General features: G+C 51.8%; 1 long non-coding RNA gene across 1 annotated transcript; it reads left to right on the forward strand.

Annotated features, from left to right (window-relative positions):
• The first annotated feature begins 1,453 nt into the window (after window positions 1-1,453).
• Window positions 1,454-23,447, forward strand: LOC140707667 (uncharacterized). The gene is made up of 3 exons (XR_012087846.2): window positions 1,454-1,514; window positions 2,721-3,192; window positions 21,218-23,447. It is a non-coding gene; the product is annotated as an uncharacterized LOC140707667 (long non-coding RNA).
• Window positions 23,448-23,976: the final 529 nt, after the last annotated feature.

Raw genomic sequence — 23,976 nt, forward strand, 5'->3', positions numbered from 1 at the left:
AGGACTGGGAAACTGGTCATCGCTGGAGAGCTGTCTCTTGTCAGCAAAGAACATTTGATGCTTGGTATCTGGGCAGCTTCCTGGGTTGGTGTCGGGCCGCTTCCTATGTTCAGGGGTTGCCCTCTGAGAGGCTCGTGGAAAGGCCGAGATGAAACCCTTTGAGACAAACCAGCTATTTTCCACCTTGGAAACGAGCGCCAGATCCCAATCCATTTTCCATCAAGCGAGCTGGCCCAGGAATGCAGCTGCTGCAAACACTCGAGGCCCACCAGCAAATGCTGTAAAAGCAGGGCGAGGAAACCTCACATCCTGGTGCCGGATCTGGCCTTCCTGAGATCCTGGGCTTGTAGACCACAGGGTGCAAAGCGTGTCCTTCTCGACCTCGCCGGACGGACAGCTGGACGGCATCTCCCACGGTTCCTGCCCTTTGGTCTTGGGCCAATGGGAGCTATAGCCTGTCAGCATCTGGAAGGCACCTGTTGTGCCAGATGCTCAAGAAGCTCCTCTGGAACCAAGAGCAAATCAGGAGGGAGAGCGCATACGAGGCTGGGCTCTGTGGAAGGCTTTCCCTTCCAAGCCCTTGGACTGTATCCACACCACAGAGGAGTGTTAAGAGCCCCGTCCGGCTTTAGCTCTCATGGCACCTTAGCAGAATGGAATCCTAGGCCCGGCAGTTTGGGTCAGGTTCTGGGCACTCCCTTGCGCCTCGCCAGAGGACTGCGGGTCCCTTGCTCCACCAACAATCCCAGGGTTCCCAGAGGCGTCAGAGGAGGACGAAACGGCGAGAGCTGCGTAGCTCCACGTCTCCAGGAATGCTCTTCCTTCTCAGGGCGACCACAACAGGACAAGTGAAATGAGCACTCACTGCACCACTTCCAACCCCCCCCCCCCATGAGAAACGATGGCCTTCAGCCCAGTTCCATTTACTTCTTTTCCTTGGTTGCGTTGCAAGCCGGGTGCATGGAGCGCTGCGCAGGGATGCGTTGCCCACCGCCCTTGCTGCAACCCAAGGGACGTCTGAGATGTGCACCTTTGAAGGCGTTTCAGTTCTTCTCAGCATCTCTTTCTTGGGCGGGTGCAAGCGCACCCACACCCACACGTCAGGCGTGGTCCGGGCTGTGACTCCCTCCCATCCCCTGCTCATCTTGCTTCCACCACCCTCTCATTCCAGCCCCAGTGTTTCCCAACCACTTGCGCTGTGGCAGGGCAAGGGTTAAGGGAACCGCAGCTTCCAAAGCACATCAGGCAGGAGTGGGCGCGTGGGGTGAGGCGAGGGGAGCCCGGCTGCCGCCACCCAATTCTCCACTTCATTAACTGCCCCAGCGTTCTGGCACCAGCCTGTCTGTCCGGTTTGGTGGCCGATGCAGGGACTAACAGGGGAAGGAGGGGAGGGCTCAAGGAGCCCCCTGCCCTCCCTGTCTTGCTTCGCCTCTTGCCTTTTCTTTTCTTGCTTGGAGTGAACTTGGGAGAAAGTTTCAGTCCGGTGTTGAGACAGCTGGGAAGCTGAGGCCGAGGTGAGTCTCCCATGCCTGACTTCCAGAGGGATTTGGGTGGGTGGGCTCTGGGGAGAGCCAAGCTTCTCCTCCATGAAATGTTGTGACAATCTGGAGGTGGATAGAAGGCACATTTGCAACCATATCGTGGGAGGGCGGCTACAAGGGAAATCCAAGGAAGAAAGGTGTGGCCCCTGGCAAGGGAAACAAGTTTTATTGGGCTGCCAACTTTTATGGACTGCAGCCCACTTCTCTGGATGCAAGTGAGCTAAAACCGGTGAGGTCCTTACCTTGCCAGACCCAGTTGCGTGGAGGCCTCATCCCCTGGAAATTTCCCCATGGGAACTCCGGAGAGTTGGATTGTCTTCTGGTGTAATTCTGTGTCCCCTGAACTGGGATTAAAATGTTCCCACCTGGTCCCTGGGAGCCTTCCTTCAGAGAGAGGGTCAACGGACTGCTAAGGAACTTTTCCAGCAGGGAGAACAGTGATGGTTCTTCCTAGGGCAGAATCGGAGTCTCCTTCCTGGTGGATGAAATTCATTCGCTCTTGCCTCGTCTATAATATATTGGACACGGAAGAGAGCGCCAGATCCCCTCTCTGCGTCCTCTGGCTGCAAGAGGAGAAGAGCGCGCAGGAATCCTGAACTCCATAAGGGGAAGTGGCTCCTCTCCCTAACTTTGCCTTCTGCTTCAGGCCCCATGGTGTGCAGGGCTGTTTCCAACTTCTTTATGCTGCAACTTTGCATCTGGCCAAAAAAAGAGCTCTGACTATGGAAAGCGGGGGGGGGGGGGGCAGGTTTAACGGCAGCAGCTTTTCTGATGCCACTGGGCTTTCTGATGTTTTTTGCTGTTTCACGTGTCTTCTGGAATTTTGGCTTCATTGGGACCCACCGTCAAGAGTGTTAAAAATGTTTTAAGAGAGCCGCTGCTTCTCACGGTATGTGCCTCAAACATGCATTTCTTTAGCCTCGCTGATGCTTCCGGCAAAGCTGATTTTTATGAAACCATCCAAAAATCTGCTAAATCTGAAAATGAGAGAACTCAACAGTGGCCGTCCAGCAACCGCTTGCTCCCAAATTGCCTTTGGCTCCCTGTAAACATTTATCTCCAAAGTACATCTGGCTAAGTTGCTTTTCAGGGTTTTGGTGGGGGTTTTTTTGTAACCACCATGATATCTCTCTTTTTTCATCTTCTTCTTACTCAATCTGTCCAATCCCTTCAATCTAGGTTTAAAGGATTTTGCTCGGGACCCCTTATAATTCTTGGCGTTTAGTTCCTTCCAAGGTTTGCCCGTCCAGATTTCACTTCTGGCTGGAAGGGAAATGCTTCCTCTCTGGATCCAGGGACTCCTCTCCTCCTCTCCTGCAGAGATGCTCCCGACTCTCGCTTTGCCAGAGGCTCTGTGCACTTCTAGGAGAACCGTTAATCACCCCAGCGCAAGCCTGCAGGTCGCTCCTGAGGAATTTCCCATCCACAACAGGATCTTGGTTTCAACGCCCAGAGCAGACAGCTTGCAACAGGTTGAAGACTGGGATTAAGAGTGTACGAGAAACGGCTGTAAACCTCTGAATGCCTGCTCTCTGTGTATGGGAAGGCCTGGGAAGAAGGTCTCCCATAGGAAGGGTCCTTTCCCCCTCTGGATCCTCCAAGACCACCACCGCTTCCTCATGAGCGGGGGAACACTGGAAACCCGAGAGAGGTATGGCAAGAACCATTCTCTCCAGTTGCGTGGACTGGGAGAGGCCTGGGGTGGATGGGGAAGGAGGGGTTGACCTTGAGCTGCTTGATTCAGCATCCCTAAAGCGAAATGGAATGCCAAATCAAAGGGCACTCTTTTAACCACAGAATAGAAAGATTTGGGTCAGCTTGGGGGGAAAGCCATAAGCAATGTCTGGTTTCCACCCCCCCTAGGTGTTCTTGCAGGGTGCCTTCCCTCGGGCAAAGGTATGGCCTCCGCTCCCCTCCCCTGCTCACATGGCGCTCCCAAGTTAAGAGTCCAGTTATCGGATGGTGAAGCTGGCTGTCTTCGCGAGCATGCGCTCAGGAAGTATGTGATGGTGTGTGGGAGGCCACTGGTGAGCGCTCATGCCAGTCATTTTGTATTGCACATAACCCACCCTGTAGCTGGGTCGACACTCAGACAGGCCAACATCGTCCATCTTGATCAGTTGGGGTGGTTTTCAGCCCTCTACGATGGCCCAAGGGGGCCGATGACCAGACCGCTTTCCTTCGCAGCAAATGAGGAGGCCGGCCAAGGTAGGGAAAAACATGGAGGTCAGGGGGTGTGGAGGGGGTCCCTAAAGAGGGTGGCACAAGGAATCCATTGGTGGCCAAAATACGGTCGCTCCCCTCCCCCCCCCCGCGTTAGTCAAGAGGTGCAGGCCCCATCCCACGTTCCTCGGTTTGGGTGGAAACGGATGGCGCAGCGAACAGGCTTGGCGAAAGGAATGGAGAGGCTATATCTCAAGGTAGCCCAGGAGGGAGACCGGCTTCATAACCTTTTTGAGTAAGGGGCGGTGTTGCTCTGCGGAGCTGCGCTTTTGAGTAGCTCTGCTTTTTCTATCTATGGAGGTTTGGGGCTCCCAGGTTTTCTTATGCTCTGGGCTGCTGCAGAATTCATATGGGACTCCTGGCGTTTCTGCTTTCGCGTTGCACGGATTGTTTGGTTCAAGAGCTCAAAGGAGAGGAGATTCCGGCTAGGGGAACAAAACGTTCTCGAGGAACCGTCGTGGAAATTCTTTTGGGGGAACGGAACGGTTTCCCCTCTTTTCCCTTCCTATCCTCCCAAGGGTATGAATGGTGGAAGCCCTATACCACAAAGGGTGGGCGGCGTGAACCCCAGCCAGTCAAAATCCTGGATGAAAACCAATTGCACGAAAGGAGGGGTAGGCGGTACAAAAGGTGGGTGTTGTGTTTGGCTCTCCTTGCCGTGCACCTCCGTGATTAGCCCAAGCAGAGGGCCTTGGGAGTCAGAAGGTCTACTCTACGTGCTTGTTCTTTAAGTCAGGAGGCATGGAAGAGTTGCAGGCGAGGAAGCGGGAGTGAATTTCTGGGATGCAGCTCCAAGGGAATGCTGGCCTCTGACCAAGGACACTCGAGGCATCTGGAAGCTGGAATCAGGTCTGTTGGATGACCCATGGGGAGCCTGGAGGAGCGCCCCACAGGCAGGGGTTGAACACGGGGCGTGCCAACGGAAGAGGATGGCACTGCAACCCCAAGATGCTGATTTGGAACTCAGCCTGCCTTTGACCCGACAGACAAAATGGGCTGTTGTTGTGGGTTTTTCTGGCTGTTTGGCCATGTTCTGGAGGTTTTTCTTCCTGACCAAACAGCCCCAAAAAAACCTACAACAGCCATCTGATCCCGGCCATGAAAGCCTTCGAGAACACAAAATGGGCTCTGCTCTGAACTCTCTTCTCAAGCCACTAGATTGGCAAATTACTGCCTAGCCCAGCTGGCATTTTGCTCTGGGTCTGGTGGCTTTGTAGATTAGGGTGGGGTGGTTGTTGTTGTTCTGGGGGTGGTGGTGGTTTTTTTTTCTTTTCTTTTTTGTTTTATTGCCTCTGAATGTAAGTTCACGGTTCAAGCAGATCTTGGAACCTGCATGAGTTGAGCTCTCGGAGAAGAAAGAGGAAGGGAGGAACCAAGTGCCAAAACTTTTTAAAAAGGAGATTCCAAGGCATGATGAATTAGGAACCGTTCTGTGTAGACGAGAAGGCGGGGCAGGTGGTTTTCTCTTATTTCTCTTTTGTGCCGTCCTTTGAGCCCACTTTTCAGCTGGCTGGCCTCCCAGCCAGAAGTTCTCAAAGGAGCCCGGTCTGCATCGTGGTACGCTCACGTAATTTGTGCATGCGGCAGATGCCGCCACAACACAGTGGCTGAAATCCTGCTGAACTCGAGTAGGCTCATTGAATCAGTGGGGGATTGGGTGAGTTAGCTCTTCTGCAAGGTCCAACAATCCAGTAGACCTACTCTGATTGTGACTTACTACTGGATTCAAGCTAGTGCATCTTTCTGTGTACCTTATTTATTTATTTATTTATTTATTTATTTATTTATTTATTTATTTATTTATTTATTTATTTATTTATTTATTTATACCCCGCCTATCTAGTCGAACGACCACGCTAGGCAGCTAACATTTAGATATGCTTGCACCCTCGCTTCCTCCCTCCCTTCCTGCCTGCCTGCCTTCCTTCCTTCCTTTTTCACTTTTCAGAATGCCAGGTATGATCTGAAGGTTACAGCCCAACACTGATCCCTCAGCAACATTGTTAGGGGTACCAGGTAAACCCCTCAGATTGCATGCCGATTCCCTACCATTAAGGACACAAGAAAAGCCCTCTTGAGTTAGGATCCGGATCATCCAGCCTTCTCTCTCTCCATTGACTCCCCGGATGTTTCCAAGAAGCTCACAACAAGCGTGGCATAACGGCAATGGCTGTGTTGTGGTCGGCTTCCCGCCCTCCTCTAACCTATCGTATCAGAGGCCGAATGGAATGCATGTAATCTGAGCATCTCCCTTTAATGGTCATGAATTCAGCAGCCAAAGAAACACCTTTACTCCCAAATTTGATCTGGCTAAAACCCTAGTACTGTAAAGCATCCAGGCCAGCGGCCATCACGACAGCTGAACAGTCCCATCAATTAATGGGGCGCGGCAGGTAAAAGTTCCCCTTCATCCATCTGGCTGGCCCATCTCGTCCATTTCACCGGGACAACCAGTGTTGTGAGAGAAGGAACATCCCAATCCACTTTCTTTTAACAACACGTGATGCTCTAAGCCTGCGTTGGGTACTCAGTCGGAGCCGCCTTTTCTCCAAATAAAAGGCCCCAAACATTTGAGCTTTTCCTTGGAACGGAAAGTGCTCCGGTACCCTGATCATTCAGCTACAGATTCTCTGGATCTTTTCTGAGAATGGAAAACCGAGACTGCATAGGTGCTGCTCCAATTGCAGTCCCACGAGGCAGGGCAGTTTTATTCTCACTCTATTTCCTTATATTCTATCCCCTAGCATTGGCCTGTCTCACTACCAAGGTGTGTTGCTTTGATGGTTTCAGTGAACTGTTAACCTCAGCCCCAAGTTCGTTCTTCTGGAGAACACCACCACCATCTGTGCTTACACAAATTTGTTTTTTTTTTTAAATGTAACTTAATTGTTTTTCCTAGTGTGCATTTTACCCAGAGAGACTGCTTGAGTTTTGGATGCTGTTAAGATGGCTTTGGAGTTGCAGCTCCGCTTAATGAGGCTTTGCTCGGAGTTCAGAGGCACGAGGTTTGGAAATGAGCTCTTCCACTCCATTTAGTTCCACCTCAAGCCTTGCTCTCCTGTGAAGTGCGCCTTGTGCACGGATCCCCTTATGCCTTCTCCTGTTCTTCGGCTCTTCCCAAATGTGCCCCTCTCCCCGTTGGCGCCCTCCTCTCCAACTGGGTTGGCAGCCTAGCCCTCTGGCAGAGATCAGCCAGTAGGCCTAAGGTGTGGGTTCTGCCCCATGGCCGTACGATGGCCTCTGTGTGGGATGAGTGATGCCGGTCCTGGAGTGAACGTAGCCAGTGTCCTTCCGCGAGCACAAGGAGTGCTCTGCCCGGTTAGAGTTATGGAACATTTGCAAAAACCATCACCCATATCGGTACTGCAGGAAGAGAAGAAGAGCAGGTTCACGCCGTTGCTCTCTGGGTGCTGCATTCCCGGGGGTGAATTGATTTCTTTGCCCGGACGGCACGTCGTATGGATGTTGATGACACAACTGGCATGCTTCGAAATGGACCCTGTCTCTGCATCGCTCCACCTGCGATGGCTGGCCTTAGGGGTCCTGGGTACGATCCACGCCACCAGAAAAACCCAAAGGGTTGGCAGAGTCTGGAAACACATTCGCCTTCGCCTTCCTCCTGAAGGCCGGGCTTTTCTGGTGGCTCGTCTTCCCTGCCGTGCGAAAGGGGAAGCCTTTACAAGCCCCGTCACGGTCCCTTACAGACGAGAGGGCAAAGCCAGAAAAGCACTGTCATCAAGTTAAAGAAGCTGATTACTTAATCAGAGGATTAATAATTAATATTTCGGGGCTGCTTTCAGAGAAGCAGCTGTGTGAATCTGTTCCGGCAGCAGCAAGAAAGCAAACTAACCAACCGGCTAAGGAAAGCCTGAACAAAGAGCAGGATTCTTGAGGAGCCCTTCAGATGAACACATTTATTTCAGCGGGGGGTGGGTGGGTGGGTAGGTTGGATTGGGTTGGTGGTTTGGGACCTACTTCCTCGGGTGTAAGAAATGCCGAAGAAGTCAGTTGGATGCCCTGAAAGTGTGCCCTGAAACAACGGTGTTCATTTTAAAGACAGCACAATATTTTCCTGTCTTGCTGTTTTCACTTTTGTTGATAAGAGTTTGAGTGAATTCAAGTTCTTAGTTTGTTTATTTCCCTTGCCTAGTGATCAAAACTCACACAGAGGGGGTAAAAAACATAGCTCAGAAGCAAGCACAAACACGCAGTTCCTTTGCCTGACGACGGTCGATTCCTGCCAGGCTTTTTCCACGTGGGGTCTTGGGGCCAAACTGGGTGTTTATGGGAAAGGCTGTGTAGTCCTTGTGGTTGTGGTGGTGTGGTTGTGTGTTGTTAAGTTGGAATAGACTTCTAGCAACCCTAACCGAGCTTTTAATGCAAGCGAGATCTATAAGGAGTGGCATCTACCAGTTCCACACTCCCCCCTCCCCCCCCGGTGAGTTTGGATTCAAACCCAGGCCTCCGAAGTTCTGACTCGCCACCCAGATCCAAAAGCCCCAGCAAAGCAGGCGGATAGGGAGAAGAGAGGCAGAAATGCCCTGAGAGTTGATGATGATGATGATGATGATGATGATGATGATGATGATGCCAGAGTCCAGCCATTTGGCCAAGCTAGAGCCAAACCAGGCGACCTGTCAAGAGGAACCGACAGATTAGGTGGGGTGGGGTGGGGGACCACCCGGGAATGGTCTGGCCCCTTTTTTTCCCCCTTATGCAAACTTGCGATCTCCCAGGAAAGTTTTCAGGGCAGACCAGGAAGCTGCCAGCCTGAAGCCCACCTCATCTTGGCAGGCCTCAGCAAATCTCCTGCCTTGCAGATGTGCAGGCCTGAGGGATCCTGGCCATGGTAGTCCAATACATCCAGAGAGAGCCCTGGGTAGGGAGGAACGGTCACAAGACAGCAACAGGCGCAAAGGGACCGAAGAAGCTGACTTCTGGTGGATCGGTTCCTCCTTCTCTATCGTGGCCTGCACTGGCAACTCTGACTGGCAGCAGCAGCAGCTGCAGCAGCTCACCAGGGCTTTGGGAAGGATCCTAGCCCTACTGCGTGATGCCAGGGATGGAACCCAGGGAGCAGGTGCCCTACCGCGGTACTAGGGCTGCAGCTTCATAGACTTGCTGTGGTGGATCCCCAGGCAGAACACTGGATCTCTGGGTTCCCTTCATCACCTAAGATCTGGGTTTGGCTGTATCTTCAACCATTGTCCAGAAGGGCCGATGGTCTGCTCCGCAGGATTCAAGCAAGGGAGTCGATTAGGAGTCAACTGAAACCTAATCTGGCATTACTAGTGAGTTTGACCAGAAAAAATGCAGTCTCTTCCCCAGAAATTTGGAGAGCAAACGTTCCTCCGTAGATTTGGGGCCTCTCACGGAGGTGCCATCTGGGGGAAATTAGCGAGGAGGTCCAGCTGATTATTTGGAAGGAAGGAAGGAAGGAAGGAAGGAAGGAAGGAAGGAAGGAAGGAAGGAAGGAAGGAAGGAAGGAAGGAAGGAAGGAAGGAAGGAAGGAAGGAGTTGATAGATGGATGGGTAGAAGGAAGGAAGGAACTGATGAAGGAAGGAGGAGCTGATGATGGAAGGAAGGAAGTGAAAATGGATGGAATGAAGGGCCTCTTTGTCTCCTGCCTGACATCATCTTTCTCCTCAGCATCATCAGACACTGACCTTTCCCGCCCGGTCCCTTGTCACCTCAGATAAAAGAAGGGACGATTGAATGTGACTTCCCAGCTCAGAGCGGCCGGGCTGTTTGTGAGCTGATGGTGCCCCAGATGTGCTCTGCCCACGGGGCTTTCGCTGGCGCAACTCAGCGTGGGGTGGGCAGGATCCCCAGAGGTTGTGCCACAATGTTGGGGAAGCTAATGAACAGGGAAGATGGTGTGTAGAGGACCAAGTGGGTGGGTTGGCAATCCGCGTGTGCATGTGCATGTGCATGCGTGCGCGCGCGCGCGCGCGCGCACACACACACACACACACACACACACACACACACACACACACACACACACACACACACACACACACACACAGAGAGAACAATGACCATTTCCTCTGTTACGCCAGGCTGGGTTTCGGCAGGAGGCCCTGCTCCCTGTCTCCTCCTTGGAGGTGGATGTCGGGGGAGAGAGACTAAGTCGTCAGGGAGGGGGATTCTCATGGGACAGGGGGTGTGGGTGTTTGCTTCTGGGGTGGCTCCCCTGTGGAACCCGTAAAAGAACTGTTCGGCTCCACTGGCAGGGTGTCCATGTGTGTTACATAGCAAAGTGGCTTACAAATGATTTGAAAACACTGCTAATAAAGCGGTTACAAGTCTAATAAATTAGGTTATTAAAAAGAGTAAAACGTATTGTTAAAAAGGTGGTCAACATCTCTTGGGGGAAAAAAGGCATTTAAAAGGGGACACACACACACACACACACACACACACACACACACACACACACACACACACACACACACACACACACACACACACACACACACACACACACACACACACACACACACACACACACACACACACACACACACACACACACACACACACACACACACACACACACACACACACACACACACACACACACACACCCCCCTCTTCCTCGGCAGCAGGTTCACACCTTCCAACCCAGCCTGAAAATAAAGGGCATCAGGATTAAGTGCCAGCCTGGCCGTCTGCGGGAGGGAGTTTCACAGGGTCAGGGGGCAGCTGCTGAAAAGGCCCCGCCCTGCGTCGGGGCGCCTATGAAGACAGTGAGACCAGGAGAGAGCTCATGCCCCCTATGAACCAAAGCCTGGAGAGGATGGGGTTTTTTTCCCTCCTCCTTCTCCTGAACCCTTCAGTTGTTCTCGCTCCCTCTTTTCCTTCTCTGCCTTTGGCCTTTTCCTTGTTTTTCCTTCCGTGCCTAAAGCTCACGATTTGGACCCTGCGTTCTCTCCCTTCCCTCTCTTCTTCTACGGGCTCCTCTCCTTCAAAGCCAGCTCGGGTCTCTTCTCTCTTCCGACACAGCGGCTGCAAGGCTCGTTCACCCACTCACAGTTCCCCGTGTCACTTCTCTCCTCTTCCTCTTAATCATTTCCACTCCTCTCCAGGAACCTCCTTCGAGACATTCCCAAACCAGGGGCCCTGTCAGACGCCCAAAGCCAGTGCGCTGACCATGCTCCTTTTCTAGAGAGGTCTGATCTCTCTTGGGAGACCCATGTCTTTGGGTGCGTTTGGGCCGTTTGGCGACGGTCGGGCTCCATTAGAACAATCTAATCAAGACGGACCGTTCAGGCGGAAATAGCTCCTGCCAACATCGTGAAGTGGCTTAATAAGCAAGCCACTTCAGGATATTGGCAAATTAATCACTTCCCCTACTCAGCAGAGGGCGGGGAAGTGAATTTTATTTTAAACTGTATGTAGACTATCGCTGACGTGTTGTAACACTTACCAAAAAAAATTGAGGAAATCTTTTCTTTGCCTTCTCTTAAAGGAGCGGTCAAGAAAACGCCTGCGGCCAAAGCTTCTGCTGTGGATTTGACCGCGGGCAGTTTCTCAACCAGCCCTTTAAGGCGAATCAAAGGGGAAGGAAGTGGACTCAGGGCTTTTGTTTATAAACTGTACACATCATCATTTTAGCTGCCTTGAGTACCATTTTTGTTAGAAAGGCAGGGTATACGTAATTTTTTTTAAAAGTCCATCTGTATGAGAAAGGCTACAAAACGTCTTAGGAAGGAGCAGGTGCCTGAATTTCTTTGTTTTCCTCTTCCCTCCCCACCCCTTTCCCCTTTCCTGCCATGTCAGTTAAACTGTAAGCCACATTAGGAGGCAGGCAGTGTCAATTCAGCAGATTAGACCTCTTATCAGTAGCTGTGCCGGCTTCATTAAGCAGGGTTGATCACGTCCCTCCTCTTTTTTCTCCTGGCTTCCTATTCACTTTCCCCCCGTGGGATCTGATCCGATCTGATCCCAAGTGGTTTCCTTTGGTCTTTGAGGTGACCAGCTTCTCTTCATCAGGCCCTTCTTGGCCCTTGGCCTCCTTCTTGCCATGGTGCTTGGTTTCTACCCCACGGGAATAAATGTGAAGGACGTTTTGAACAAAATTCTCGTTCTCTGCAGTTTCCCGTGCTTTGCTGTGGCAAGACACCTCGCCCAGACTCCCCGATAGATTCCCCAGATTTTATCTGCGTTCCGTGATGACATGATTCCTGTCTTGTTCTTTCCTGCTTTATTACCTTCATGTTTCGTTTGGGCTGGCAGGATGCCAGGAATAAAATGGCACGGATTGGTATTCCTTCTGGGACAAGAAAAGACCACGAAAGATTGATGAATTCAAGGGGTTGAGGCCTCTGGCTGTCGGAGCGGGAGGTTGGGAGTTTGATTCCCCCTCCCCCCGGTGCATCCTTGACAGGGGCTGGACTGGGTCCCTTTCAGCTCTGCAGTTGTGAGATGATGATGATGATGATGATGATGATGATGATGATGATGATGATGATGATGAAATTCTGTGAGAGTTTTCAAAGGAGAGGGGGGACCCTCACATAGAGGAATTTTGCTGGGAGAAGGAAAAAAAAGAAATTATTATTATTATTATTATTATTATTATTATTATTATTATTATTATTATTATTATTATTATTATTATTATTATTATTATTATTATTATTATTATTATTATTATTATTATTTATTTGATTTATACCCCGCCTATCTGGGCGACTCGTCCACTCTAGGCAGCTTACAATATAAAATCAAACAATAAAAGCCAGAAAAGTACATAACCATAACCGTAGAAAGAAAGAAATTCCACCCACCTCCCAGTTTTTCCCAGAGCGCAAGTGAGTGCAGGATTCCTTGCCCATCCGGACCCTGCCCTCCAGCTGAGGAGGTCTCGCCCCCTCTTCTTTCCAGCTCTGTTGCTTTGAAAAAGTCTCCTCAACTGTTCAGTTTCGTTCCCCGGCTTTTCCAGGCCAGCCTGTTTCACAAAAGTCTTGAGCCCATCAGCTCATAGGGCGGGTGGAAAGAGTAATTCCTTTGCTATCTGAATCATAGCTAATGAGGAGGCCACACGGTGGGTGCCAGGCAAAGGGCTGGGTCCACGGGGACGTCCGGCTCCTACGCCCACCTACATGGACGACTTGCCGTCCCTCTCCCAAAGCCGCCCGTGGCTACTGAGTCTGCGGTTCTGAAGTTCTTAGGGTTGAGGTTTCATCGGTAGAAATGGACAGATGTTAAACTGATGCCGTTTAAATGCTCCAGTGTGCACTCAGGGCCGGAGGAAGCGAATGGGTGCCTGCTACCCTTTCGAAAGCTCCCCGGGCCATGGCACAGCCTGATATCCCCCCAGATGTCATGGCACTGACACACTGATTCCACTTGCTCCCAATTATGTTATCAGGCCCCCTTGTTTGCCTCTGGTTTTCAAGGAAGGCTTAATTATGCCTTCTCTGCTCAGACACCAAACCGGGGGGGGGGGGAGCGGGGAGAAGAGGGCGCGTTGGATACCAGCGGACTGGGCCATCGAGTCAGTTCACAAATGCAAGGCAATTAGCTAATTGGAGGTGGCAGGGAGGCCTGTCATCTTTGCTACAGCAAAGGGAAACGAGTCATTAAAAATGATCGGCACTCCCATAATTGAGATTATTTCAGGGTTGCCTGAGATAATTTTTGTTTTGTTTTTGAGTCCATGGGAAAAGTCCAGCTTGCCGTGCAGCTGGGCTTTTATTCACCAGGAAGAGTCCCCATCCCTTTGATGACACCGAGGATGATTTTCTTAGATCCCAAACGTCTCTGCTAATCATAGATGGGGTTAGATTATGTCTAGATTAGAATAGGTTTTTAAACCAACAGAAAAGGAACTTGCAGGACAAATGGAATTCGTTCAGAAAGTGATGCGGTTTGCTCCCCGCAAGGGGACGTACAACGTCTCTCAATTTCTGCATCGCTGATTTCAGATAATATTTTCGTAAATCTCAATGGAAAGTGCTAATCAGATGCTGAGGACATTCTTTTTTTTTTTTTTTTTTTTTTGATCCACAGGTCCCAAAATAAGCCAACCAGCACCATCATTCATAGACCCTTAAATTAAAAACAAACAAACAAAATCTAAATATGCTTCAGGTAGATGTGTTGAAAAGTTGTGTTGACCATGGGGGTGGGGGTAAGGTCTGGGGTGGGGTGGGGTGCTGTGCGTGTGAAGCTGAGCCTGCTGTCCAGGTGGTGCTGACCAGAGTGGTGGATGGGCAACTCCAAGGTCCCCCGATCTCCCTCCTTCCTGGGGCTCTTGCTCTTTAAAGGATGCTTGGATGCAGCCCTTCAGGTGCAAAGACGGTCCTCTGCGAACCTTCTAAGGCAGGGTGGCCCTCCCTAAAAGCAGGCACGGGGATGGTCAGCCTGGGGGCCCCTCCGGGGCAAGAGTGGACGGCGGAATCCGAGTCAAGATGAAAACTTCATCCTTCCCCTTCTTTGTAGCTCCTGGTTGCCTCTGGCCCAACCTTGTTCCCCTTCATCCCAGCCCATGTTTCTCTTATCCCCCCCCTTGTCTGTGAGGGAATCGTAGAATTACTGGGTCAGAAGGTTCCCCTAAGGCCAGCAGGTCCAACCCCCCCTGCTCAGGGCAGGAATCCACATCAAAGCAGATCGGACAGACGGTGGTCCAGGTTTCCCTTGAAGGCCTCCAGTGTTGGAGCCCTTGCCACCTCTTGAGGTCATTTTTTTCCCATTGTTGTACCGCTCTAACAGTTAAGAAGTTTTTCCTAATATTCAGCCTGAATACAGCTTCTTATAACTTGAGCCCATTATGACATGTCCTGTTCTTTGGGAGGATGGAGGGCAGATCCCGCCCCTCCTCTGGAGGGCTACCTTTCAAAGTCTTTGAAAACTGCTCTCCTCTCTCCCTTCCGTCTTCTTGTCTCAAGGCTAAAGTATGCCCAGTTCTTTCAGCCTTTCCTCACAAGGCTTGGTTTCCAGCCCCCTTGCCATCCTTGTTGCCCTCCTCTGAACTTGCTCCAGTTTGTCAGCATCCTTCTTGAAGTGTGGGGTGTCCAGAACCGGACACTGGACTCTAGATGAGGTTTCACCAGTGCCAAACAGAGGGGAATTAGTCCCTCCTGGGATTTGGAGACTATGCTTCTATTCATGCATCCTAAAATGGCATGGGCCTTTTTTTTTTTTGCAACCACGGGACCGCAGCTCAACAACTGCCAGCCCTGGCGGCTGCCTTCCTGTTTCTTGAGCCACCGTATTCATCCATGCGAGCACCACTGTATGACTACGGGGTGGTGACGCCTCGCTACTCCAGGACGGCTCCCGGGGCTGAGCTTCCATCCGAAGTGGTTGGAAACGATGGAGGAAGCTCCCCCATCGAGGGCACAGGGTGGCGGGGAGCACCTCCGGAGGATACACAGCGACCACAGTTTTTCAAATGCCTCCAGTTTCAGCAATTTGTGCTTCCCAGGCTTCTTAACCATCTCAGGAATTCTGGTGGAAGCAAAACCTGCCTAACAGGCGCAACTGGAGGGGAGGGCACGGTGGGAAAGAGCGGGCATCGGCACACCATCCTGGCCTCCTGCTGAGAAAATCCAGCCGGCTGTGCTAATCTGGAACATTTGCCAGGCAGTCACCGGAGGCGGGGGCAGAAAATGAGTTAATAAACTTGAAGGGGGGGAGAAGGGAGGGAGGGAATTCCCCCTGATGGGTCCCAGGAGTCTTCAAGGATTTGATCTGAATATGTGCACCAAACCTGCTCTTTCTGACGTAGGGCAGCCTGCTCCAGGTGCAGGATCCGCCCCAAAGACTTGAGAGGAGCTGAGCGGCTAGCTAGAGCTTTTCTGAAGGCTTTAGTGCCCCAGCATCTCTGCACAGAGAAATGTAATACCTCAAGGTAAAATGACAACGTGGGGTCCCTTGGCCCTCGGGTCTGGCTGTTGCGGGGGGGGGGGAAGACTGCGACCTTGTAGTGGTTGGGTCCCTGTTGTGTTGTTGGGTGTGCCAAAGAGCGACCCCACACAAGCAATTCACATGGTTTTCTCCCCCCCCCACTGTGTTTTTTAAACAACTAAAATAACAACAGAAACATAAGCGACACTGCTAAACAATACATTTACGTTACATATGTAAAATAGAATGCCACAAAATATGACAATTAACAGTTAACATATGCACTCCTTCAGTGGGACCAATACGAATACTTCCAGTTTACTTGTTATTCCACAGCACCTTCATTTCTCCAAAATTGCCATGTTTCTTGTAAAGCTAATTGACCTTTTCCCTTTTATTAATGCGATTTCTATTTTAAAAAATCCCCATATATCTTTAAAAAATGTCCTTGTTCAGCAAGGAAATATTTTTTTTTGATCTCCCCCCCCCCGCCACCTTTTTTTCATTAAATAAGTTCTGGTGGTTTTCTGGCTCTTCACTGCTCATCCTGTTGTGTGTTTGATGATTGCACAAACAGGAGACGTCCAGGTGAGGGCAGCCGGCTGGAAAGAGGGCCTATCCTCTTTCTGTGACGGCCCTTCTACAATCACACAATACTACAGCAACCTTCTGGCCTCACATTTCAATACTTTGCCCGTGTGGCAAAGCGGACACTTGTTCACAATGCCAACTAAAGAGTTCTAGGACTGTTGCCCTACACCCAAATCTTAGGTTTCTACTGTTGTAGAGTTTAGGAGTTCCAGTAAAATTCTTTTTTTGCTACACAGTGTAAGGACAGAGATCCACAGAGAAGGATAGTCACAAGTACCCCAAATAGTCCACCCCTTTCTCTTTAACAGGCAGTTTAAATCTCAACAACTCTGAGACATTTGTAGGAGAAAGATTAAAAAGTTTCTTTAATAGTTGCTTGAAATTGCAGACTTGTATATGATGCTTTCTTTACTACACACATACAAGGCCACCACCCAAACAGATCATCAGCAATGAACAATTGCCATCAGCTGACCCAAGAGAAGGATAGAGGTGGTGCTCTCTTTGAAACTCAAAAGTTGGAAGGAACGATGGGTTGGTGCTGGGTAAATAATTACCCCCAGCCCAGAAAAATCCCTTACCATCACATAAACCATAAACAGCATGCAGGTTTGTAAAGAAAACTCCAAAATCCACATATAAGGAGAACCGGAAATGGTGAATCTTTCAAACACTCCTTACTCCATGTATAGGGTGACCAGATGAGAAGAGGGCACGGGTCTTTAATAGTGGAGGAAAGTTTAGCATGCGCCGGTTTTAATACAAGCTACCTCTGCTGAAATCTCTTCCTGCACACAAATATGAAAGGTACAGGAAGCTGGTGCTCCCCAACGACCCCCCTCTAGTTCAAATGGTGGTCTTCTACAGACCTGCCCAGAAGCAAGGAACACATTCACTGAAGCTTGGCGAGTAACTACATCGTCCCTTACCACACATTTTACCTTGGACTGGGCGCTGATGAATTCAGATTAAAATCTGGTGAGCATGCAATGCAAAACTCAATGCAGGAAAGCCTGCTGTGGAATCATCTCCCCCCCCCCTTTTTTAAAGGTTTCAACTCAGTGCTGGAACAGACTTTTGGTAGGACAGTTGGGGAAATGATTTGCAAAGCTGGGAGGGGGTGGAACTTGCCACTTAGCACTTGTTATCACTTTAAGGCTGCTTTTGCTGCTGAAGTTCCCTGCAAACCAAGCATTGTGCCCCTGCCCCTGCTGATTCCTGCACATTAGTCTTTAAACTTTTCTTATTTTCATTAAAAAGCAGAGAAAGAAATCTTCAAGATCCTCCTCTGTCTGCCGTCAGTATCCACTATGTGCATGAAATAGGTGGCTTTTGAAAAATGAAACCACCCCAGTTCCGCTGGTGGAGCGTCACACGAGCGGTTCTCCCTGCCTCTGCCCCTGCTGATTTCTGCCAATCGGTCTGGGTGGCTACTCGCTTTCCCCTGGGGAATGGTGCAAAAACTCACAGCCGAACAAACCGCACCTTCCCAGCTGTGTGGTTGCCCTCTCACCTAAGCGAATATGCAGAGGCTGGGAGCCTTGATTGCTTAGGACACGCCAGACGTGTTTGCTTGTTTTAGGGTGCTGTTGGTCACTGGATTTTGTTCCCTTTTCTGTACACAATAGCAGCTTTACAGTGTATGCTACCCATCGTGGGGGATTTATTCCCTCAGGAAAAAGCAGGTTGTTGTTTAGTTGTTAAGTCATGTCTGACTCTTGGTGACCCCATGGAGCAGAGCACGCCAGGCCCCCCTGTCTTCCACTGCCTCCCGGAGTTGGGTCAAATTCATGTTGGTTGCTTTGATGACCCTGTCCAACTGTCTCGTCCTCTCTCGTCCCCTTCTCCTCTTGCCTTCACTCTTTCCCAACATCGGGGGCTTTTCCAGGGTTAGGAGTAGCAACAGAAAAAAGGTTGAGTGGGCCTTCTTGTGAAATCCTGTGAGCCAAACTTCACCAAAGGACAAAGCCCCTTTGGGAAGACGACCTTCCGCTATGCCTTGGGATGACGGACCCTGACTTGTACAACCATGACTGCTTTGAACCACAGCTCCCAGAATCCCCAAGTCAGCATGGCTGGGTTGTTGGGGGATGATGGGAGCTGTAGTGTTCTGATCTCTGGAGGGGGGAGTTACGGTCTCCTCTGCCTGTCTCTAAGTGAGCATTGAAGGGGCCTCCCAGGAGAAGGGTCTCTGACTCTTGAGATCCACCCCTTGGAGAGATGCTCCCAACTGGAGCACCTGATCTTTTGGGAGCAGATGATGACAGTGGGGGGGGGGGAGGCTCGTTCTGAGCTGGGCACTCCTCCTCTCCAGCTGCTTTGGATTTTAAAGGTCAAAGGCAGCACCCTCGCCTCGAGTCCCCAAACAGACTCACCGTGAACAAAGCTGGCACATGTGCATACACACACAGAGAGAGAGACACACAGACACACAAGAATCCGGCAGAGTTTGGCAAGGTTCGTTCTCTGGACGTTCACCTAAGAAGCGACCTGGCGGGACAGGGTGCCTGGTCACCACGGACTGTGACATTGGCGTGTGCAGGGCGGGGGGTGGGGGTGGGTGGCTGGTGGTGGAAGGGCCGCTTCTCCGTTTCTCTGCACACCCGCACATTGGCCGCTCTCCTCTCCAGGAAGGGGCGAGGGGTGTGCGAGTCGGTGTGAGGAGGATTTTCCACTAAGTGCTTCTTCCAGCTCAGGCACAATGAATTATTAACAGCCAGAATGATCCTAAGAACCACATCTGGGAATCCATTTAGGTCATAGAACGGCACACCAGCTGCTCCCGAGAGAGAGGCGGGAGAGAAAGCTGCTGCCTTGCTCTTGTTTTGAGGCAGCGAAAGCCAACTCCGTTGGCAGGGAAAGGTCTCCCCCAACTCCCTTAGGGTTCTGAGTCCCACCCCCCCTGGTTTTATCGACCGGCGTCTTCAGTTGCTCCCCCCCCTGCGCTTTGAGAGATGTGCCTCGGTGCGCAAGGTGTATGAAGAAGGGGTCCCTTTCCAGTCTACCCAAAGCCTAATGTGGAAACAATCCAGGGCACGGGAAAGTTATTTTTTTTGTGGACCACAACTCCCATCATTCCCCAGACAGCAAAAGAATTGTTTGCCCCAAGCTCTCAAGACTATGGGGGCCGGGCTGCGCTGCAGTGCCATGTGTAATGCATCTGTGAGAAAGGGCTGGGCCGCCCGGCCTCAGTTTGGAAAATTCCTTTTATGCGGACAAATCCCTTTTACTTTTCTCTTTTTAAATGCCCAGATTCCTCAGGGGGGACCACAGAGGGCTGTGCTGGACGGGTCCTTCTGGGAATCGTAGTCTGAATAAGGATCTTTGCTGCCATAGCCCAGGGCAGCTTCGAACCAGGTCTCTTAGAGTGCCAAGTCAGAGGTCAAGCTGGCAATGGGACGTGGCTGGACCTCCCTCCGTAGGTTTCAGCCCCTTTCAGGCCCCCACCCAGGCTCCAAAGAGGGGAGCTCTGCTCTTTTTCTGAGCAGGTTCATGATCAGATCTGTTCTTCTCTCTCCTGTCTGAGGTCCTTCTAAGGTCCTGGCTGGGTCCGGCGTTTTGACCCCTGCAAAACACGGATCTCGTTTTGTTTGCCTGCCGAAAAGATGCCCAGGGAGTTTCGGTCAGCTGGCCGGGGTGGGGTGGGGCGGGGCTCTCACTCTTTCAGAACAGGGGCGAGGAGGAGGACTCCCACGCCACAGCCCAGTGGGGACCCGAAGGCCCGTCAGCTCAGTACAGTGGGTGCCACGTCACCCCTGGGCAGCATCTTGCGCAACCCAGCCCTGGCCAAGTGTGAGCTGATTTTGCCTGAGAACTCCAGACCACATCTGGCAAGGCAAGGGGGTGATAGTATTTGTGTTAATGGAAAAGAGATGGATCCGGAGGGGGAGGAAGGGGCGGGCAGGCGGGCGGGTGGGCAGCAGAGGAGAAGGAGCAAAAACGAGTGAGAGAACGCGCTGGAGGTGATGTGTGTGCAGCTCCGGAGTGGCAGAAAAAGTGTCAGGAGGTGCCCACGTCTGCCAGCCCAGCTGGGCTGCGTGAGGGACTCCTGGGTGTTACTCCCACACCTTTTCTTCCTGAGAAAAGGTCGTGCAAACCAAGAGGGAAGGAGCAGGCAGCCCGGAGGAGGAACGTAGCTGCGAGCAGCATGGCAGCCATATGAAAGCAGATGAATCTTAGACATGGAGCGCAGCCAGATGTGATGGAGCTGACGTGGACTTTCACGTGGACTGTGGCAACGGCCTTAGGCTGTTGCCACGGATGTGCCCATGTCGGGCAGAGGGTTGGAGGAGAACCCCCGAGAGCTGAGTTTAAATCCCTTGCTTGGAGAGGAAAGCTCACCAAGAGGTGCTCACTCTTGGAACGTTTGCTGTGCTTCAAAATGTAAACGATGAGAACGCTCTCAGGGCTGCCGTACGTTGGGAGCAACTTGACAAGGCAGGAAAAAAAATAGCAAGCCACTGTTGGGCAGGCCTTCAGGAGAGACCGACAGAAGCCCATCTCGTAGGGATGAGTTATCCACAGAACTAAGAATAGAACTTTTTCAGATGACCGGCCGCAGAATCTGAGGATTCCGGGATTCGTTATTTAAGAAAGTCGTCTTTGCCAGTTCCTGACATGTTATCCACACTTTGTGGAGCGGCCTAATGGAAATCGACACATTATTTAAAAAAATCTTCTACCCATAACCTCCCAAGTGTTCAGAGGAACAGTTCTATGAAACCACAGCCGGATCATTTGACTCTGAACCCTTTCCGTCCTCTCCCTCCGTGGAGCTCAGGACCATGGGCCAGGGGGGGTGAGCGCCTTCTCCCCCCCCCGGGGGTCTTGTTCTTCCTTTCTTGACTCCACTCTCTGTCTCTGCATGACTTCACGGTGGGTGGTGGGTGGGAACTGCCGCTCATGACCCCCTTTCCCCTCTCCTTCCTAATTTCTTTCTGGATGAAAGAGGAGAAAAGGCTGTTCATGGACTGAAGTTTTGTTTTCTTTTCTCGCCTCCCAGACCATGCCCGGAATTGGAAGGGCCGGGTCTTCAGTGTCCTGCGTTGCCCCGTTCAAAGGAAGAGAAGCTGCCATGGAGGGCTGCCACCCACAGCCGGGAAGGTCGTCCATCCGCATTTGAGCACTGCAAACGGGAATTTCCAGCGGGTCAACCCTGGGAGTTGGAGAAGGCGTCTCTCGGAGCCCCCCCCCTCCCCCAGTTGCCACCGCCTAGAGAAGAGAGGGTTCGGACAAGAGGCCTCTTGGCCGCAGCAGCTTGCTTCCCGCTTCCTGAGCTGCCCTCCCCTCCTTCCCTGAGGTTCACACATCACTAGCCAACCTCCTAATGGTGCTGGGATTCAGGGAGTCCCCCCCCCCTCCCCAGCCTCCCTCTTGAGGTGTGAGGACAGGAGGCTGAGGCCAAAGGGTAGCCATCGGCCAACGGCTTGCCTCTCTTGGCTACATTAACAGCTCCCAGAACAAGCCGCCTTGATTCCTCCACCGGGCAAAGTTGAAATCCTCTTCCCCGGAAAGCAAAGTGCCAAAGAACCAAAGTCTAAAAGTGCCCTCCCCGAATGCTCTGGAGAAATGGGAGGGCCTCCGTGCTGATAACAGCAGCAGCCTACAAGGCAATATGTCCCCAGACATCACCCCCTAATCATCATCCCCACCACCACCACCCGACTCCCATCCTCTCCACCCTGGCAAAATTATTGTTGGGGGAGAGAAAGGCATGGGGGGCCAGTGAAGAAGCATCAAGTCCCTCTTTGCACAGAATTCTACAACAGGGTGGGGGGGATGGGGGGTGGGGTAGGGACCAGAGAGAGCGAGCGCAAGGGTCATGAATGTGCGGGAAGGGAGCATCCTTTACAGACATGGATACAGACGGACATGCACGCAGAGAGATACCCGGGCCTCGTTTGTCCCCTTGTCAGAAGGAGGCCCTCGGTCGACATATGGATGCTGTGGCTCTCCTTCCCAGCCTACGCCACCGGTCTGCCAAGCCTCAGCCCCCCACCGGCCCCATGTCATCTGGGGCATGGTTTCCCAAAACAAAACAAAATGCAAGAAAGAAAGAAAAAGAAAAACAGCTGAACAGATTCCATTGTTTCACTCTCTCTTGGTGAATAACCTTTCAGACCTCTCTCTCTACATACCAGTAACTGCACACCTCAACTTTTATGACAACACCTCTCTCTGAGGTGCTGCCTTAGCACTGCCAACTCAGAAGCGTGTCTCCTCACGCTCCGGGGAAGGGTTTCTTCCCCAAATAAAGGCAGCGCACCCCTTGCCTTTTGCTTCTTTCGCTTGCAAAATACTGGAAACCCAGGAATGGCCACGAGGGGTTGAAATAAGGCCAACATCTGCCCCCCCGGGCATAAAAGCAGTTCTTAGGAGGATCCGGCATGCTCATCGAGGGGCAAGGGTGGACCTTAGACCACTTGCTGTGATGTTCAGGACTAGAATCCTCCTCCTTTTGGCAGACGGATGCTTCTCAGAGGCTGAGATCAACCTCCTACCAGGGCGACACTTTTCCTTGCTCCAAGGGTGACCCTCGCCAGGCAGTTGGCTGACCATCACGGAAACCAGAGGGCGGCACTTGTAAAAACCGCAGGAGGGATCACTTGGGGAGGGTGGCAAGCTCTGCTTTGTTGGAGGCCCCGGCTGGGGGTGGGGTGGCTCCCTGTAAGAGATATTTCCAGGGGTGGGTTTCCTGTCTCTATCAGCAGGGGGTCAGACTAGATGACCCTTGGGAGACTCCTTTCCATGCTATGATTCTGGGAATCTCTGATTCTGTTACTTAGGGTTTCCTCCAGCACGCCAATGAAGTCTGTGCCTTTTGTGGGATTTCTTCTGAGCAACCCCTTCCCCTTTACCCCAAGGTCTCCTCTACATTGAGGGGTGAACCACCCCCACCCCCACCGTTCCTCTACCACCCCTCTGCCACGGTTTGCATCTCCTCCAGTCCAAACCGCCCTGCTTCTGCTGCTGTTCGTTCCCAGCTGTGGCAGCGCGCTCACGTGCCCCGGTCCCCAACCACGGTGCATTCACGGTTCATAAAGCCCATCAAGGCTTAGCCGAACAGACAGAGAAACCTTTAGTGGAACAAACGGGAATATAGTATCAGGGCAAGGCTGACCGAGCCATGAACTGCGTCCAAACACGGAGCAGATTAGCATCAACGAAAATAGCACAGCAGTTCAGATCACTTATGTGTGAGGTACCAAATGCAGCTACCATGTCAGAGTGCATTAAGGCAGGGGTGCATAAAGAATGACGGGGGGGGGGGCCCTCAGCTCGGCATGTTCCCTGGCCGGCTCATGGCAAAGTTCACACCCCCCCCTCCCAGCATCTTGGCCAAACTGCCCTGAATGTGCTCCCCATGAGGAAGGGAGGGAGGGAGGGGAGAATCCAGAACCCATTTTAAGTCCTTTTGGGTCTTGGGGAGGGGGAAAAAACCCACAGGTGGGTGGGGGCACTCTTCTTTGTGTTTCCTGGGGCCAAGGGTGGGTGTCCTTCAGCAGCAATTTGTCCTGCACCAACGTGGCAGCCGTCAAAGAGGGTGGCCTGGCGGGTAGAGCCTGCCTCTCCGTTGACCCTCTCAGTCTGCCTTGGTTTTGCTTTTCTTTTTTGTTAAGGGGCTCAGAGACCCCAAAATCCACAAGAGAGGTTCCTGCTCCCTGCACAGGAAGGGAGGAGGAGAGGGAGACGGGCACCGCTGGGTTCCTTGACTCTGGAATAGGACAGGCGCCTGGTGGTGGTGGTGGTGGTGGTGGTTGG

Source organism: Pogona vitticeps, chromosome 5, assembly GCF_051106095.1.
Source record: "Pogona vitticeps strain Pit_001003342236 chromosome 5, PviZW2.1, whole genome shotgun sequence".
Classification (NCBI taxonomy): domain Eukaryota; kingdom Metazoa; phylum Chordata; class Lepidosauria; order Squamata; family Agamidae; genus Pogona; species Pogona vitticeps.